The following is an 8,235-nucleotide window of genomic DNA, read 5'->3' as shown; positions in this document are numbered from 1 at the left end:
AGTCTGTGAATCCAGAGGCCCTTTCGCCTTGTTGCGTAGCTTTTCAACAGTTTTTTTTGTTTGTTTTTAAACAGATTGAGCAAAATAAGACAAGATATCCAACACCTGGAGGTTACATTTGGGTCAAAACAGTAGCAACTGTCTTTTTTTTTTTTGCAACGCTGAAATTATATGAACTTCTCCGCCAAAATTTTGTAAAAGTTTTGGAGTTACATTCTGCAAAACAAATGCAGACACTCCATTTGTTTCTATCCTTATCTAAATTCCAGCGCCCGCTCTGTTTGCTCTGTTGCCAACTTCCAGACTAGATACCGAGCTGCATTAAGTGTTCCCACAGAGAGAGAGAAAAACAGAAAAAAAAAAAGAACCCGTGTCAGGCGACGCCGTCTGCTCCTGCACAGGATGCACCTGCCTACAAAAAGGCAGCAGCCACCTCTAGGCGTGTCAACAGAGGGCGTCACCTAGGAGATTCTCCCACTGAGAGGGTGTTGCTGTGGAAATGATGCCAGCAGTGGAGTGTTGTCGTGGAGAGGCCGTTGAGCTGATGTCTTCGATGCTGGTGGAGGAGGAGGAGGAGGTTTTCTGTCATGTAGGTATAGAGGGGGAAATGAAAAGGGTAGAGGCCGTGCACTGTACTTACATGTGGGATAAAGCGGCCATTGCCCCGAGCGTTTCTCTACCAGCTGAAAGGAGTGAGTGGTCCTGTCCTGCTTAGTGCTCCAAAGCGCTCTCTATGTCTTGCTCCCCCTCGATGCATACGTTAATCCTGCTTTCTATCGGTGGCACTTTTACAAAGAGGATTTCAGAATTAGATGAACAGGACTATAGAGCAAAGAGAGCAGCACTTTTTTTTTTTCTTTTTTAGCACTCAAACAGCAACATCATCACTGTGGCGGGGTTGTTTTTATTAGTCTCAGCAGCCAGGCCGCTACTAAGAGCAAACACATACAGCAAACACTGCAATTCTGAAAGAGCAACACTGTATTTAATGATAATTTTAACTCCTCTTATAACAGATATGATTAGTATTGCTTTGGCTCATAGGAAACCACTCCACTTCCTAAAAAAACATCAGAGGCCAAGGTCAGACCCACAATCTAACACAACACGCACTTGTACCTTGACACTGGTGAGTGAAGCTTGCACCAAAGTGTTGGTGTTACATAGTTTACATGCTTCAAATGGTTTCAGAACCATTTTTTTTTCAAATTAAACTCCCCACATAATCTACATGCATGAGTTTCCATACAGCAGCGAAGCTTTCAACATATCAGAGTGGCTCCTCTCAACACAAGACCTCACATTGTCATCGGGCTATAAATGCAATATGTGCTGCACAAATGTGTTGACGCTTTTAAACACAATAAAGGATCATCATCTTAAAAGGATTCCCATACACGCACACACACACATATGCACAAACAGACACACATGCACACTTTTTTTTGGGCGTCACTCTTCTCAAAGGGATCACCTCCAGGTGACTGACTGTTTGTGACAGCTGGTGAGACGTTAAGATGGAAAATCCTCTTAGCCTGTCCTCTGAAGCTCTAATAGGTTCCCCACTTACAACTCACATTCATTTATAACACATGCTCACAGAAATGTCCTCACCTACGCAGTGCAGATAACTAAAAAAACTGATTTGTAAGGCTGAAGAATAGATATCGATATGTAATAGAGATGGATGTGGCACTATTACTGTCTTTGAACGCTGCTACCTTGGAATAATCTGTGACAGGAAAGCGTTAGTGTCACATGCAGGAGGGACGAGAGGAAGCCACTCTAAATTTCACATGTGCCTGTCCTCAGGTTGTGCGTGGTCCCTCCTCATTCAATCACTTAATCATAATGGCTGTCATGTGCACAGTGTGGGAAGTCATTGACTGACCCAGACCAAATCAGAGTCATGAGGTCTAACACAAGGGTTACCCTTCCCAACAAAAGAGTGATCCTTGTCTCTGTGTGTGTGTGTGTGTGTGTGTGTGTGTGTGTGTACGCTGATCTGAATCAACAGAGCTGTAATTAATTTCACGTCACACCACTTTGATAGAGAGCAGGCCAGCAACACAGATAAGAGGAGTCAGCGAAGAGAAAGTGAAATTGTTAGCTTCTCTGTGTACTTGAGTTTTACATCGACCGTATTGGCTGTTTGGAGTCGCTATTTATCAAAGACAGTAAGGTCTGTGAGAACAGCTGCGTCATGTACTCTGGCTCTGCTGAAAGCTTTTTAAAGACAGAGAGTAAAAGGGCAGCCAGAGTTACCCCCCGAGGCAAAACATTTGCAGCTGGACGACTGCCACCTACCATTCTCTGTGCACTGTGTATGTACCCGAGCTATTACGTACAACAGTAGGTGCAAAGCAAACAGAGGCACACATGGCAGCTTCCGTATTTTTCCCAGAGACCAGACAGAGCTCATGGTGATTAGATTCATTGTTGAGGAATATGCATATGTAAATAATCTACATCAACTAAATTATTAAAATGTGTAGAAACCATATTTTGACAGATGTTTTTAGATAGTGTAAATTCTCTAACAAGGAGTCATCAGTCAAGACATAGTGAAAAAGGACAAGCTGTGAGTTTTGGGTCCCTTGAGATCTGTGGACTGGGAACAGTTGCCCAATTTGCTGGGCTACAGTCTGGAAACATAGAGGTTGAAAGACTTGGATGTTTAACAAGAGAGAAGGCTCTAATGAAGCAACGCTGTCTGGTCACTTTAACAGCCAGTGTGTTTGAGTTTGACCTTTATCTCATAGTTAGTATCAGACATAGATTTTGAAGACATTATCGCACACAGATTTGTCCAGATTAAGTTTGCTTGAGGACACTAAAGTTAAATTATTGTGTTAAATAATTTTTGATATTGTCATTTTGTAAAAAAAAAATTGAAGAAATTTAAAAATAGAAAATCAATAAAACAAAATAATGCAACAGCACTTGCAAAATTAATTGCAAAATACCCAACAAAGGACTCTTCCAAAATCTTTCCCTTGTTGTTGCACAAGTGTTGAAAGGTTGTACAGAAAGCTAAAGAGCCCGGGGGGAGTTCACTGCAAACTGCTTATTACATGAGTGAATCTCTATCACTTTTTTTGTCTTTGTCTTGCATCACCAAATAAAGAAAATGGCTTTGTTCCATTCTGTCTTGGTAATGTTTAGAGGATTTAATCAGGATTTGTCTCTAAAACTGGTTAGATGTCGGGAAACCTCACCTTTCTACATGTCAAAGCTAGTCTTCATAATTGTTGTTGATACAGTATGACACACATGTGTCAGCCTCTGAAGCACTTCAGTGGCTCGTATACAGACTTTTTCTCTGCATAAGAAAAATAGAGGTGAAACAAATGTCATTGGCTGAGTTGCATCACATGTTCCAGGAAACTATTCCAGTGACGTTTCTGATGTTATCAGTTACACCTGTGCTCTTCCTGCTATAACATGCCCAAATATCAGCAGTGAAAAAGCATATTGAGATTCGCTATATGGTATGATAAGACAAAATTATGCTATAATACAATAGAATCGGTATTCAGGAGTGCTTATCTGTATTCTGTTAAGGTTTCCTCCTTTTCTCATGAGTGTAGAGATTTCTCCAAGCCTGCAGCCACGTGGGACTGCAATCAGATTTCTTAACTGTTGCACACTGCCATCTAGTGGAGGTTATGCTTTATCTCCCCAGCCACTGTAAACTCATGAGTAATGGTTTTCTTAATGTGGATAGCTGTAGATGCCATTATTCATGCAGTGCTGTTTTTTTTTATCTGACTCTGTCGTTTATACTTGTCCATTGTTAATATAAACTCCTGACAATGAATAGGTGAGTCGTGTCTTGTGTGGAATTTCCCCTGACTCATAGTCTGCTTTCTCTCCCTACCATTTGTTTGTAATTTGGAGTCTTGGTGAGGGTCAACTGTTTTATGTCCGGAAAGTGAAAACAAAAGGATATCATTTGCGTGTGTGCGAGTTTAAATACATACTGTAATGTGGTCCAAAAACCAGGAGTACACTGTGCTTTTGACATTATGTAGCTTTGTTGGGACAGAAATGCTATGGGGACTCAAGTTTACTGTTACAGCAGGCTGAGGTTAGGGTTAAACATGTAGCTGTGATGGTTAAAGTTGGGATAATGAGCTAGGCAGTGCTTTATGGATCCTACAAATTCAGTAAAACAAAGAGGGGTGTGTGTGTTTGTACAAGTAATCTGAATTATTGGCTGCCTTTCAGTTGCTGCTGAGGAAGAAGAAATTTTTGGCAGTGAGTGAAAAGGGCAGTGAGTCACATAGCCCCAGAGCTCGAGACGCTGAAAGCTGCTTACTTACTTACTCAACTCTGTGCGTTTTCTTTATGACCTTAAGGATGTTGTAAGACTTCACTCCATGAAAAGGAAGCATATCTATTAGTCGCTATTAATTCCTGCACAGAAGAAATTATCTGTGCAGACTTGTCTAAATGAATATGTGGGAGTGTTCTGATCTTTTTCTACTTTCGTAACCTACAGTAATATTGGCTTTGAATGTTATCACAATGCTTTGTTTTAATCTAAGAGGCCACACTGATTCGTAACATATTTAATGTGTGGTGTTGAGTTTTGGTTTTGAGCTATGCTCTTCCCTAAACTGCACTGGTGACACTCTGAGCCGAGTTTCCTCAAATATGGTTCCAAGCCAACAGAGGAAATTATGTCATTTTTCGTGAAAGAAATAGAGCAGTCCAGCTTTTTTGTCACGCTTGTTATTCTGAATGTGGGAATTTTCCAAAGAACTGGAGTCTCCATGTGAGTAAATTGGAAATCCCAAAGACATTATCTACCAGGCCTTACTCTTTGATAAGGACTGCAGGCGGTCGGGCACGGGGTTGGAGCAGGTCTGAACGAGCCCGTCAGGGTTTATGAGTGAGTGCGTGTGGTGAGAATGAATACAGTGCCTCCCTTGATGATTTCTAATTCTTTAGCTTCAAGTCAGTGAGAGCATACCACACATAGTCATGTAAATGTCAACCCAGCGACTGCAACACAGACCCCAACGTCTAATGGCCAGACTAGTAATGAGGAAGTGAAAGCACATCACAGATCCGCTTAATCATCTTGGCTGCTTTTGGGACATAAAGCCACTAGAAAACAAAAATTTGTTTGAGGTTTTTATGTGGTATTTCTATATCTTAAGATGTTCTAATGCTCCAGCTTTCACTTTAGCATCACCATGAGGTTAGCATTTGTGGTATTAGACACCCACGTTTGCCTACGTAGTTAAAAAAAACATTCCTCTCTTATAGAGGAGATAAATTGTCTAGCTCATGGTGACAATTCAACAAAAAATGGATATATGTCTATGGCTATAGGCATGTTATGCTAGTAGCAGCTTTCCATAGGGGGGACAACCGCCATTCTGACATCCCACCAGTCCGACATAGGCCTCTAATAATATTATATATATATATAATAATTGTCTAAATAGCAACACTTAATTTTCAATCAAATGTCCCATCATTGCTATATGTCTAAGTGGTGTGATGTCTAAATGGTGGGATGTCGGAATGACAGCATGTAACCCTTTCATAGCTATACAGTAGCTTCTAGCCCAAACAAAGGTTATTATAACTAATGCTGTTTCTTGTGGCATCACTGGACCATAAACATCTCCCTATCCAACTTTTTGAAGTTAATGTGTGTTGTTATCAAACCAGAAAAGTTCATTTAAACACAACTTTTTGACTAAATACTTCTGAAGCATTTCTGACAGCCATATCCAGTCCAAAATGTCACCTAGATTAGAAACTGTTGAACATGGTGAGCAGTTCATGTATATTTGGTTAAATAAACTACTAACTAAAAACTAGAAAACCGGTTTTTGGGAATTAAGAGTCAATTAAAATATAATGGAAAATAGATAAGTCTCTAAAATATAACACACAAAAACTTCTTTTTAATTTAATTTTCTGTAAAGAACTGATGTCATGCCCTCAAGACATTTGAAAAGCATCGCGAGAACTTTCTATGGAAGTGTGATGCATTTACTTATGAAGAAAGTGCTTGTTTTTGTGATTTAAGCAGAAAATTGCCTCAGAGCTTCTCCCCCCCCCCCCCCTTTTTCCCCTTCTTTCTTTTCTCTCTGAGGAACACTGTATTCCTTATTGGTGGTTTCTGTGCGCTAATGCAACCATGACAGTGATGCAAAAAAGAGCCATAAATAAAAAGCTAAAGCGTCAATAAGCCGCAGTAAATTAAGAGATAAGGAGCATAGAGATAGTGGAAACTCCTGAAGCCTCCCCGGGGTGTCTGGTCTCGACACAGGAAATCGCGTCTTCTCTTACATGGTGATGTCACCGCTGCTACGCATATTAATGTAAAACAGCTTTTAAGGAGGCGGCAGTAGGCTACACTTCACACGGAGACAGAAGCAGGCAGCAGCTGTGGTGGGATGAAGACGACTTTCTCTGTTCACAACGCCGAAAAAACAGACGGAAATCACTCATCGATATAATAAAAATCGGATATTTCTCTGCGGCTGGAAACAAAACTCCTGTCTGTCGACTTTAAAGAAGGAACAACAAGGCAGCAGCTTAAGAAAAACAACCGGGCCCTGTGGTAGGTCGTCTTTTTTGCTGTATTCTACCAACTTAAAATTGTGTTAAAGATTTTAGTAACAAACCGAAAGGCAACAATGTTGTCGCCTGTTCGTGTTTTATCGTCTTCCTTTGAAACCATGTGCTCACTGCTCAGTTGTGGTTCGGCTGCTGCTGCGAGCCTGAACGCAACAGAGCGCCCGTGTTTGATGGTTTTTGATCAGTTTTTTAGTGGAAGTTGTGTCACTACGGCGAAGTGCAGACTCTAGATAACATGATACAATCACACTTGTAACAACTGTTGTGTTTTGTGGCTTTTACTTTTGAAAGATTAAAACGCGAATGTGTTTTACAGCCAGAGAAAACGAGCACAATCCAAACGCATTTTAATTTTCGACACGTAATGTTTCCTACTTCCTGCAAATATAAACTGCACATCTCACATTAAAATCCAAACATCCACATTGGGGGGGAAAAAATAGTTAGTAGGCATTGGACTGCTCGTCATCATTGTTAATTACAATTCTCCAGCAGTCTACAAATGCACCTTCAGTTTAGGCTACTGGTTCTTCCTGTTGATGTAGTCTCTCGCGTGCTTGCAGGTAATTTCCCCTCAAGCGCCACCTCCTATAACTTAATCCTTTTGAAAATGATTGAAATGCATTGTGCACAGAGCGTTCCTTCATCCTGTCAATGAGCTGTGATCTACCCATCTAGAAATGCATTCTACAATAATTAACTGGTCCGTTTTGTTTTTCTTTTCTGCAGCATATTGTCCTCGTCCATTGGAACCATGGTGGCCGCAGTCCTCAAGTTATATTTCATTGGAACCGCGCTGACTGTCCTCGCAGTCTTTTATGGGATTGTGGACTCCTTTGGTGGACTCATGTACCCCCAGGACCGGAGCTACATCCTGGAGCTGAACCACCAGACGGCGACGCAGACGGAGCTATCGCCAACGATCCGCCACAGACGGTCGTCGGTGACTAAAAACATTGGCTCATAATGGAAAAACCCCTTGTTGTGATTTCTCTGAACAGTCCGCTGGATGGACATGTTGGAACACCGTGGCGATGGATCCAGAGACTCTGGAGAGTTTATGCTTCCATTGCCGAGTGTCAAACACCACTCTTGTGTCTAAGATGTTGGACCTGTTGTGTGTTAGTGCGTGCTGTAAAATAAAGCCTTGTTGATACAGATGGCTGATCCCACAGTAGGCCTCTGTTTGACTTTGTATTGTCTGCTGTCAGACACTGTAGCAGCTAGTCTGCATCAGGACAACTACAAATCTGACTGTAAATGCCACAGCACTACTGAACCATTTGATTTGCACTAAGAATGAGAAAGTTTTGTCCTTTTTTTTTTTTCCAGATCAGTATGTATGTTTTTGATTATTTTTTTAATAAAAAAGGAATTGAAATAAAGTGAAGTATTGTGATGACTATGCTGGAGTCTCTTCTACGAAACGCGTCATCAGCTGATGACTGAAAAGGTTAAAGCAGGAATCCGACTGTTTCACAAGTGTGTAATTTACTCAGTTAGGGTTCTAACTAAAGGTTTAATATGTCTGAATGTCATAATAGTCCCAAAGTCTTTTATACAGTCACATACAACAAACAAAACATAAACCAGTTTAATTATATTTTAACCCGACTTACCTGCAAGGAC

The 8,235-nt window shown here is 41.0% G+C and overlaps 1 long non-coding RNA gene across 1 annotated transcript; it reads left to right on the top strand.

Moving 5' to 3' along the window:
* Positions 1–6,173: 6,173 nt before the first annotated feature.
* On the top strand, positions 6,174–7,581 carry LOC146962561 (uncharacterized). Its single transcript, XR_015035044.1, has 2 exons — positions 6,174–6,589; positions 7,336–7,581. It is a non-coding gene; the product is annotated as an uncharacterized LOC146962561 (long non-coding RNA).
* Positions 7,582–8,235: the final 654 nt, after the last annotated feature.

Source organism: Trachurus japonicus, chromosome 23, assembly GCF_045865225.1.
Source record: "Trachurus japonicus isolate A0001 chromosome 23, Traja_1.0".
NCBI classification, from domain to species: Eukaryota; Metazoa; Chordata; class Actinopteri; order Carangiformes; family Carangidae; genus Trachurus; species Trachurus japonicus.
Note: the sequence above shows the minus strand (reverse complement) of the source record. Positions and strands in the feature narration are given on the sequence as shown.